An 11192-nucleotide genomic window follows, 5' to 3' on the forward strand; every position below is an offset into this window, starting at 1 on the left:
TCCTTTCTGCCGTAGTCCAAAGGAAAGCAGAGCAAGATGTTTGGCACCAGCTTGACTGAAGGAGTTGCCTGAAGGAGGCATATAAGGTGCCATCCAACCGTCTTAGGGACTCCACTCTGAATGTGTGTAGGGTTTACTCCTTAGCCTTTTCTTCTTCCGAAGTTTTCCCAGAAAGCAGCAGAGGTTTAGGATCAGTTTTCCTTCTCCTGGATGAGCTGCCTTCCCAGGTTGACAAGCCCCACCTGCCCCTCGTCTATGTGTGAATAAGCTCTCAAAATCATCTCAGAAAGAACTTCTCTGGCATTTAAGGTTAACTCAAGCAGATTACATTCCCATGGAGACAGTTCACATGTTCTGCTGGAAGTCATGGGAAGCAACCCGTGTCCAGTTCTGGGCACCACAGTTCAAGAAGGATACTGACAAGCTGGAACGTGTCCAGAGGAGGGCAACCAAAATGGTCAAAGGCCTGGAAACAATGCCTTATGAGGAACGGCTTAGGGAGCTGGGTATGTTTAGCCTGGAGAAGAGAAGGTTAAGGGGTGATATGATAGCCATGTTCAAATATATAAAAGGATGTCATATAGAAGAGGGTGAAAGGTTGTTTTCTGCTGCTCCAGAGAAGCGGACACGGAGCAATGGATTCAAACTACAAGAAAGAAGATTGCACTTAAACATTAGGAAGAACTTTCTGACAGTAAGAGCTGTTCGACAGTGGAACTTGCTGCCAAGGAGTGTGGTGGAGTCTCCTTCTTTGGAGGTCTTTAAGTGGAGGCTTGACAGCCATCTGTCAGGAATACTTTGATGGTGTTTCCTGCTTGGCAGGGTGTTGGACTGGATGGCCCTTGTGGTCCCTTCCAACTCTATGATTCTATGTAAAGCCCAGTTCTGATTTTATGGAGTGTAAAATATGGCTCCAAATATGTACTCCCAAAGGCTGATTTCTGTACCATTAGCCATCATACTATTATATTAAATATTATGACTAAATCTACACACGAGTCATTATCTTATTGTCTGTTTAATGGGTACCATGCTGCATGTTCCCTCTCCTCTCTTCACCCCAAACCCGCCCTTTCTTCCTGTGCTGCACCACACACACAAATTTAATTAGTCTGGAGACACACCTCTTCAAACACTGCAGTACAGTGTCTCACCCTTTAATAACTTACTCTAAATAATGTATGGATGCAACCATGGATGCAATCGCCCTTTCTTGGCAATATAATGTTACCAAGCGTTTACTCACATGATATAGTTAATAACCGAACTAAAATTTCATTTCTGCTCTATATGCCACTGCAGAAAGCGACTTGTATTGGGTAAAAACAACTCAAGAGAGAAGGGGGAAGGAAATATCAGCTGTACGGAAAGAAGGCTGTATTTTTTTCTTCCTGTAATATTCTGAGGCTAGCTCCTTCTCAGGGATAAGATTCAGCAAATTTGTCATCCACTCAAAGATGTTGACTGCATTGAATAAGTTAAAAAAGGAAATACTTAAAGAAATGTTGACTGAAAATTGGCTAAAAGCATATCAACAGTGCAGGCTTAACCCGTTTTAATGGTCATTCCTGGGAACATTAAGAAACTAATCCAGAACTGTTAGCATTTTCACCAAACTACAGTTCCTAGAATTCTTTGGGAGAAAATGCAACTTTTAAACTGTTAAAAACACACATGTGCTTGGAATATTATGTCTAGTTCTTATTGCTGCACCTCAAAAAGGATACCGTAGAGCTGGGGAAAGTGCGAGAAAGGGCAGACAAAATGGTACAGAGGCTGGAGCAATTCCCTAGGCCTAGGAGGAAAGCTTGCAACATTTGAGGCTTTTTAGCTTAGAAAAAGCAGTAAGGTATATAAGACAGAAGTATATAAAATTATGCCTCGTATTTGAGAAGGCGTTTGTGTTTGTGTTTGTGTTTGTGGAGAGAGAGGAGTTTTCCTCCCTCTCTCATAATAAGAGCCCTGAGTCATCCAATGACGTTGAATGTTGGAAGATTCGGTCACAAGAAAGTTCTTCACACAGTGCATAAATGATGGCATTTGCTACAAAGATGTAGTGTTGATCTCAGAAGAGGATTCGACAAATTCATGGAGGCTATCAATGGCTACACACCACATAGTTAAACTATGGAACTTGTTCCCCTGGGAGGCAGTGGTGGCCGCCAACTTAGATGGCTTTAAAAGAGGATTGGACAAACTCACGGAGGAGAAGACTATGAATGGTTCTGCTCTGCTTCCACAACAATGCTCCTGAATACCACTTTCTGGAGGCCACAGGAGGGGAGAGTGCTCTTGAGCTCAGGCCCTGCTTTTTGGTTTCCCATAACCAGAGTTCTTTTTCCGGAGCGGGGATGGGGACGCAGGGGTATGCATTGTTGTTGTTGTTGTTTAGTCGTGTCCGACTCTTCGTGACCCCATGGACCATAGCACGCCAGGCACTCCTGCATACCCCTAAACATTTTGTGAATCTTTGTACTCTTGTCCATTTACTGTATTTATTTTCCCCGATTTGAACTATAAAATGGTGATTTTCTTGAGCTGAAAATACCCCTAAACATTTTTTTAAGAAGGAAAAAAAAAGCACTGCCCCCATAACCATCTGGCTGGTCACTGTGAAACTTGATGAGCCACTTAGTGTGATGACACAAGGTGTGTTGTGCTAAATGTTACAAACTAATGTGTTTAGTGCAGGTGTTTAGTGTTGTTTATAAACTCTAGTTCTGTCCCAATCCAACCATTACTGAGGGGAGTCACTATACAGTGATCTTCCTAGACAAATGTTGTAAAATGATCTCGTGGAAGTTCCTCCGAGAAGATAACACTGCGAGTTTCTGCATCCTGAAGAACTGGTTTTTTTAGTATGATTTCAGGATGCAGTGCTTGGGTATTTTGTCCCAGGGAAACTCTTTCACATGGCAGTGATCCTGAGGGTAAAATTAACTGCAGTTCTTTCACCTTAATAATATAATATATGAATTGATGTGAAGCAACCACTCATGCACCATCAGAAATCTGCCCCAATGTATCACTCCAGATACATTTGATGCGCTCAAGTCAGAATAAGGCAGGCATAGGTAACCTTGGCTCTCCAGATGTTTTGGAACTACAACTCCCATGATCCCTAGCTAACAGGGCCAGTGGTCAGGGATCGTGGGAGTTGTAGTTCCAAAACATCTGGAGAGCCAAGGTTGCCTATGCCTGGAAGAATAAGCTATCCTTTTTACATCTCAGAAAGAAGAGCAGCTGGATTTTAGGCAAACAGCTGGGAAGAACAGGGTCAACAACCTCTTGAAGATACCTTCCAAATTCCATTCAATTTCTTGCAAATTCAAAAGGCAACAAGGTTTAGAGTAAAGCTGCTCCTTTTCCTTTCCTTCCTGATCTTTCAAACGGACCGAAACAGTGTGCACAAGCAAAAGTTGTAACATTTTGCTTCCCAAAGTGTGTGTTGGAGGCTGCAAATGCAGGGACACTAGGAGTAATGAGCGAGCAGGCAAGCAAAACCTAAAAGTTCACTTTCTCTTTCTCTCTCTTCACCCCCCCCCCTTTCCTTCACCCCAAGCTTTGCAAGCATTAGCCGATGGAAAGTGCTTCGTCATTCCTTCCTTTTCTTCAGATCAGGGGCGAGGAACCTTTTTATGGCTGGTGGACCAGATCCTTATCTCCCCACCCCAGGAGGGCCAAACTTGACAGGTCAAATCCCTTGTTGTCATGGTGGCATCAAGGGATGCTGCACTTTGATGCTCCAGCAGTTGGGACTTCAAAGTGTAGTGCTTGGCTGCTTTTCCACACTGCCCTGTGCTTTTCTTTGAGCCTCCAGCTGGTGAGCAAAGAGTGAAATTCTGCTGACCGCTTTGCACAAGTGAAGATTCCACCGAGTTTGAACCCCCCCTCCCATGTATCAGCTGATGTCCCCCTGGGGGACAGGTGGGCGTGGTTTGAGGAAAATGGCCTCATGGGTCAGTTTGGACCCCCTGGCAGGCATCGATTGAGTTGAAAACCGGAAATTGCCCACCCCTGCTTTAGGTCAATGGCCAGTGCTGCTAGAAGGTTACTGTCATCAAGTGAAAGAGAAAGCTAAAATAATCCCCACTATTCATTTGTCAGTCTACAGGTGACCTCACACAGCTGCACGCTGCAAGGTGCCTCCAGACTGTCAGCATTTTGCTGCAGCCTCGAGCAACAGCTGGTAAATTTAGGCTTATATGATTGAAGTGGATTAAAGTGCTCTGTCACCCTAAGGTGTTGCAACGACACCTTTTTAAAAACATCCTTTAAAAAGACTTTTGGCAGTTGTGGAAGTAGCAAGGAAATGTACCGGAGAGTGCTGAATGATTAGCAGGAAATTATAAACGCCCCACAAGCAAATCAATATGAGTACAGGGTGAACGTTCATTGTTGCAGTCACAGAAGGTGGAATTTATTTCGAAGGGAAGCCCTATGTTTTTTTAAAAAATAAAAAATACTAATTGAGGAACAGTGCCCTAAACTCACAGGAAGACAAATAAATGGGGGGGGGGGTTAGGGGCACAGCCTGCTGAAGAAGTACAGCCAGACACCCTCCCCTTCTCAAAGCTGGCAACCATAGTTAAGTTGATACTGTGCAGCCCATGGGGAGGGAGCATTCAGTCATTGCTTTCTTCACCTGCTACAGTCAAAGCCCTTAATGTCCCCGGCTGACTGCATTCATGCAAATGAAATATACTCATTTCCATCCAGGACTGTGTCACCCGCAGGTGACATAGAATGACCTGTGAAATATAGCTATTAAGGGCTTATGGAAAGTGCTCTGCCAATGGCCACTAGGCTGCTGCTTTGAAAAGAAGGAACCAGGAAAGCAACACAGCCTTGCCTTCCTGGTATATGTTCAGTGGATTGGAGCTGCGGGGAGGGTCATGGAGGGTCATGCTGCCAGTGTAAGGAACTCGGGAGTTCATAAACATCTGAGAATACAACTGATTTTAATCAAAGAGCTGCCAATTAAAATACAGTGCCCTGATTCATGACCTGGAATGCAATGCACATTTAACTACATCCTCTATTCCTTAAGAATATGCCAGCAAACAATAAAGGCTGCTTTGCATATTACACAGAGGAAAAGCTGTGTTGCCACAGAGAGCCTGTCTTAGAAGCTTGGGCTAGTCTTAGTTTCCTGGCCACCAAGTCTATATAGCACATATTTGCTACCTTCAGATAGGACAATACAATACAAATACCTTCATTGGCATTACAAGTTAAGACGTTTCAGATCCCTGGGATAAATTTAAAAGGGACAGGAGTGAGGCTGTCGAGGGTCACAAGGACATGTTTACACCGAACAAATATCTGAAAGGTTTTGAACACATTTCAAACTACAGTAGTCAAAAGGAACTGCCCAACTGGCAGCTTTAGGAAAATGTGGAAATACTCAGGTCTTGGAAATTAAAAATGTTCATCTGTGTTACAGCACAAACTGGAAAAACTAGGTACCTCTCAAGAGTAATATGTCAAGAGGAGAGGTTGCAATGATTAGGTTCATATGAGTTGAACAGGGAGGAGGCATAGAGTAAATTCCCCAGCTGAACTATCACCTATGTTATCAACCTGCTAGGTGGCTTTAGTGTCAAACTAGGTGTGACGGTGACGCTCTGTGCTATCCCAGTCACCAGCATTACATGTGGTTTGTGGATTTAGCAGTCCTGTGGTCTTTTACAAATTATTGCAGAAAGGAGTGTAAGCTCTCCAGTTTAGTACACTAACGCAGGTTAACGCATTTCAGTTCCAAGGCAAATAATTTCCAAAGGTATCTAAAGCTGACAGTTGTTACAGTACAGAGACATCTGTGTCTTCCTAAGGCTCTGCTAGTGTGGGATCATGCAGAAAGATGCCATTCAAGGTGGATCCAGACGAGCAGTTTATAACCTTTCTACGTGGCGCTGTGGGTTAAACCACAGAGCCTAGGGCTTGCCGATCAGAAGGTTGGCGGTTCGAATCCGCACCACGGGGTGAGCTCCCGTTGCTCAGTCCCTGCTCCTGCCCACCTAGCAGTTCAAAAGCACATCAAAGTCCAAGTAGATAAATAGCAGTACCTATTTATGGTTCGCCAGAAGCAGGTTAGTCATGCTGGCCACATGACCCGGAAGCTGTATGCCGGCTCCCTCGGCCAGTAAAGCGAAATGAGCGCCCCAACCCCAGAGTTGTCCGCGACTGGACCCTAACGGTCAGGGGTCCCTTTACCTTTACCACACATCTGTACACATCTGTACCACACATAAGTGGCAAGATTATTCAGAGAGCCAATACAGGTGAAAAGGACGCTGGGATGAGCTACCTTGGCCCAACAAACTGTGGTCACCTGTACCATTCTGCTAAGTGGTATAGAGAAATGTATCACACATCAGGACCAGCTTGGTGGAATCCAGGCAAACAACTTCGCACACACACACACACACACACCATGGCAAATCCACCTGCTGGCTGAGTCACAGGAGAATCACAGAATTGTAGAGTTGGAAGGGACTCTGGGGATCAATCATTCCATTCCCCTGCAATGCAGAGGAGGGAAGATTTTTGCCATGTCTTTGGACTGTGGTTTTACATACCTCACTTTGACAAGCCGTGAGCCTCTATATTTATGCCTTAAAATGGAATTGTGAAATGTCTCGTACATCTGTTGGGAGAAAGCAAAAGTCTTCTTTTAGCAAAGAGAACTTAGGATCATCTGAGGAACACCTGCTCATACTAGCTCTGCAACGCCACATTGCAGAGATCTCCTCCAGAATGCAGAAAGAACCATTTTCGTTCAGCTGAATCATACCTGCCCCTGGCTCCAATTCAGCTGCAGTAGCATAAAGTAAGAGCTTGCATCACAAACAGCTGCCTAGCTTGTCTTCATTTGTTTCTCAGAACCCCAAGCACTATTAACGAAGTGATTTTAGGAAAGGCTACATTTCTCACAGGATTTAAGTACAGTATATTATTTAAACTGTGCAACCCTATGCATCCCTACACAGAAGTCGTGAATTGGACAGGGCTTTCTCCCATTGCGAGTGGGTAGGCTCGCAACTGGGCTGAGCATTCCTGAATTGGAATGCGTTGAAAAGGAGTGAAAGGGGGGATAGTCCACTGCTTTCAAAGTGTTGCCATCTCACAGTGGCCCGGGTGGGAGAAATAAGTTTTATTCCCCCCTCCAGCCGATTTCCATTTTTGTAAAATCAATTTGGGTGAGGTGTAGTTGATGCTAGTATACCGTAGCTGGTGAGCCCGATCCTGGGGATTTACAGAAGAATGAAGGTATTTTAGGTTGCCTCTGCTCCATCTTCAGAATGCCCCGTTTCAGGGCTGAGTGGTTGCTGTCAACAAAAATACTATTAATGCTAAATTGGTGCCCATTGTACTTTTCACAGGTATAGCAAGGGCCTCTCTGGCATATGCACCCCATGCTGATGAAGATCTTCTCTTCCTGCAGAAAGGTATCTCCACCCCATCCTAGCCCTTTCCAGCCAGCAAATGTGGGGATTAAGATTGCACTGTAAATCACCCACAAGCCTCACAGCCATGGGGAGGCAAACTAAGGCCCAGGGGCAGGATCCGGCCCAATCGCCTTCTCAATCCGGCCCGCGGATGGTCTGGGAGTCAGCGTGTTTTTACATGAGTAGAATGTATCCTTTTATTTAAAATGCATCTCTGGGTTATTTCTGGGGCCTGCCTGGTGTTTTCACATGAGTAGAATGTGGGCTTTTATTTAAAATGCATCTCTGGGTTATTTGTGGGGCACAGGAATTTGTTCATTCCCCCTGCCCCCCAAAAATATAGTCTGGCCCCACACAAGGTCTGAGGAACAGTGGACCAACCCCCTGTTGAATAAGTTTGCTGACCCCTGCACAAAGCTATCCATCTCAGACAGTGTTTGAGCCCAGTTCTCCAGAATTGAAATTCTCTTTGCTAGACTGGAATGTCTTCTTGTGTAATCTGTGTCCAAAACGTCTTCTGCAAATGTTCTACCACTTCCTAAGAATGCATTTTCATTCGCAGCATCTTGCCATTTGTTTTCTAACCACAAGCAGTAAATAAGAAGCCTGCCCGTATTTTAGACATGTCCAGTTTTATTTGTCTTTTATCCTGTTAACTTGCTTTGCAACTTCTGTATAAAGTGATTTAACAAATGCAAATCACAACAACCAATTAATATCCTATATAATAATGTCCATGTTGTCCCTGCGTCCAGATGTCCCGTGTGTCCCTGGGGTACTGCGCATGTCCCCCAGAGACACAGGGATTGGACGGAGGGACAACCAGGGACACAGGGATTGGACCCGTGCTCTCGGGACACAGGGAACAGCCAACTGCCGCTCCGCCAACCGCCGCTCCGAAGCCCAGTCTCATGCTGGAGGTGCGCGGTGAGGCGGCGGGGGAGAGAAGCGCTCCCCCCCCCGGCAGCCTTGCCGCACACCTCCGGCATGGGACGGCGCTTCCTCGGGGAACCCGAGGAAGCCGAAGCGGCAGCGGGCGCGGAGGGAGGCCCGCTTTGGCTTGGCAGCGGCGGGAAGAAGGGGAGGAATTCCTCCCCTTTTTCCCGCCGCCGCCAAGCCAGTCCCGGAGCCGAATTGCGGCGCGGCGGGGTTTTTCGCCGTTTGCCTCCCCCTCGAGGGAAGGCAAACGGCGAAAACCCCCCGCTGCGGACTGGCTTGGCGGTGGCGGGAAGACCCGCCACCGCCAAGCCAGTCCCGGAGCCGATTTGCGGCGCGGCGGGGTTTTTCGCCGTTTGCCTCCCCCAGGGGAAGGCAAACGGCGAAAAAACCCCACTGCGGACTGGCTTGGCGGTGGCGGGAAGACCCGCCACCGCCAAGCCAGTCCCGGAGCCGAATTGCGGCGCGGCGGGGTTTTTCGCCGTTTGCCTCCCCCTCGAGGGAAGGCAAACGGCGAAAAGCCCCCGCTGCGGACTGGCTTGGCGGTGGCGGGAAGACCCGCCACCGCCAAGCCAGTCCCGGAGCCGAATTGCGGCGCGGCGGGGTTTTTCGCCGTTTGCCTCCCCCAGGGGAAGGCAAACGGCGAAAAGCCCCCGCTGCGGACTGGCTTGGCGGTGGCGGGAACATCCCGCCACCGCCAAGCCAGTCCCGGAGCCGAATTGCGGCGCGGCGGGGTTTTTCGCTGTTTGCCTCCCCCAGGGGAAGGCAAACGGCGAAAACCCCCCGCTGCGGACTGGCTTGGCGGTGGCGGGAAGACCCGCCACCGCCAAGCCAGTCCCGGAGCCGAATTGCGGCGCGGCGAGGTTTTTCGCCGTTTGCCTCCCCCAGGGGAAGGCAAACGGCGAAAAGCCCCCGCTGCGGACTGGCTTGGCGGTGGCGGGAAGACCCGCCACCGCCAAGCCAGTCCCGGAGCCGAATTGCGGCGCGGCGGGGTTTTTCGCCGTTTGCCTCCCCCTCAGGGGAAGGCAAACGGCGAAAAGCCCCCGCTGCGAACTGGCTTGGTGGTGGCGGGAAGACCCGCCACCGCCAAGCCAGTCCCGGCAGGCCGCTTCCTCTAGCGCCCGTTTTTAAACGGGCTAAAATCCACTAGTTATCCATAAATTTAGTAGACTTGAATTACAAAACTCTTCAAACACTTTATAACTGAAAGGCAGCCTTATGTCCCATATGAAAATGAAAATATTTCCTGCTCAGTTTTATTACTTTTCAATGACTTGTTATATTTATAAAGCATCCTGCTTTATAGGAGCTCAAGGTGGTGTTCACAGGGCCATCTTAAGCGCCCTGGCGCTGTGGAGTGACGGATCCCTTCGGCGCCCCCCCCCGCCCCGTTTCCCAGCGCAGTGGGCGGGTGGGTGGGCGCAGCTGCATGGCGGGTGGGCAGGCACAGCGTGGTTGCCGTGGGCGCAGCTGCGCGGCGGGCCGGCGCCGTGTGCCCTGCGCCACCCAGCCTGGCCGTAGGGCCAGCCCTGGGTGTTCATGTAGTCTTACTCTGTTTTGTTGTACAAAGTTTGTGTTTATGGTATTACTTATGAGATGGTTAAAGCAAAATTTCATATCAAAGGAAGACTTAAGAGCACAATCCTGCACATGTTTACTTGGAAGCAAGTTCTACCATAAGTTCAGTGGAACTTCTAGAGAGAGTACAACCTTAATGTTAAATCTGCTTTTTTTAAATGACTGCCAAGTCTTTGGACCATGGGCATAGCCAGGATTTATGCTGAGGAGGGGCAGAAACTCAGTTAATTAATTATTTTTATTGTTCTACTTGGTTGGGGGGGCACCTGCCCCCCTTGGCTGCGCCCCTGCTTTTGACAAAGATTCAGTTTCCCTCCTCCCACTGCAAATTCCCAGGATGTCCTGGTCTGCAGAAAGGAGATAATAGCACTTCCCTACTTAACAGTGTGCTGCAAGACTCCTAACAGTGAGGCAATGCAGTTTCTGGTACAGAAATGTTATTGCTGTTACTATGGTTTAATGGCCACCTCTGAGCAGCGGCTCAAGGCTTTGGAATGTTAGATGGAGACACGACTTGCTTGGTAGCTGAGAAAAAATGCTGGTGAGTAATCCCAGGTGTCTTCTAAATGTATTCTTATCACATACCGCAGCAGTTCATCATCTCGGTTTCATCTCAAATTGCACAGCATCCCTATCAACATAGGGATCATCCACACTCATTTTCCTCCGCACTTTCTAGGCACAGGTTTGCACTTTTTTGGGAGGGCAGAACCGCACAGCTCCACCCCTGCGTCAAGCCTGGCCTGGAGAGGAGAGTCAATTCTCTGCCCCTCTCCTCGGCCGGACGACACTGCACAAGGATGCTGCTGAGGCAGCTTTCTTGTGCCCATCCGCAGTTCCACTCCCCATTCAGCAGAAAACCCAAATTGCTGTTTGTTCTGATTCAGCATCAAAGAGTGGGTTTTCCTGGGGAAAGTGGTGGGGAAAGTCCTCGAACAGGGATCAGGAAAGTGCAGACTTGTGCCTAGAAAGCACGGTGTGTGGATGAGCCCATAGATGAACCAGGATGCCACCTATGTCCTGTCACATAATCTCATGCAAAGGCGATTTTATTTCTTACTGAGCCACTTCACTGCTTTCCAGACAGGGCTGCATATTCTCTCTCTCTCTCTCTCTCTCTCTCTCTCTCTCTCTCTCTCTCTCTCTCTCTCTCTCTCTCTCTCTTATATTTCCCTAATAATTGTGGCATTTGTTTTTCTTTAGGGCTCAGCACCATTCTCCCTGACA

Source organism: Zootoca vivipara, chromosome 13, assembly GCF_963506605.1.
Source record: "Zootoca vivipara chromosome 13, rZooViv1.1, whole genome shotgun sequence".
NCBI classification, from domain to species: domain Eukaryota; kingdom Metazoa; phylum Chordata; class Lepidosauria; order Squamata; family Lacertidae; genus Zootoca; species Zootoca vivipara.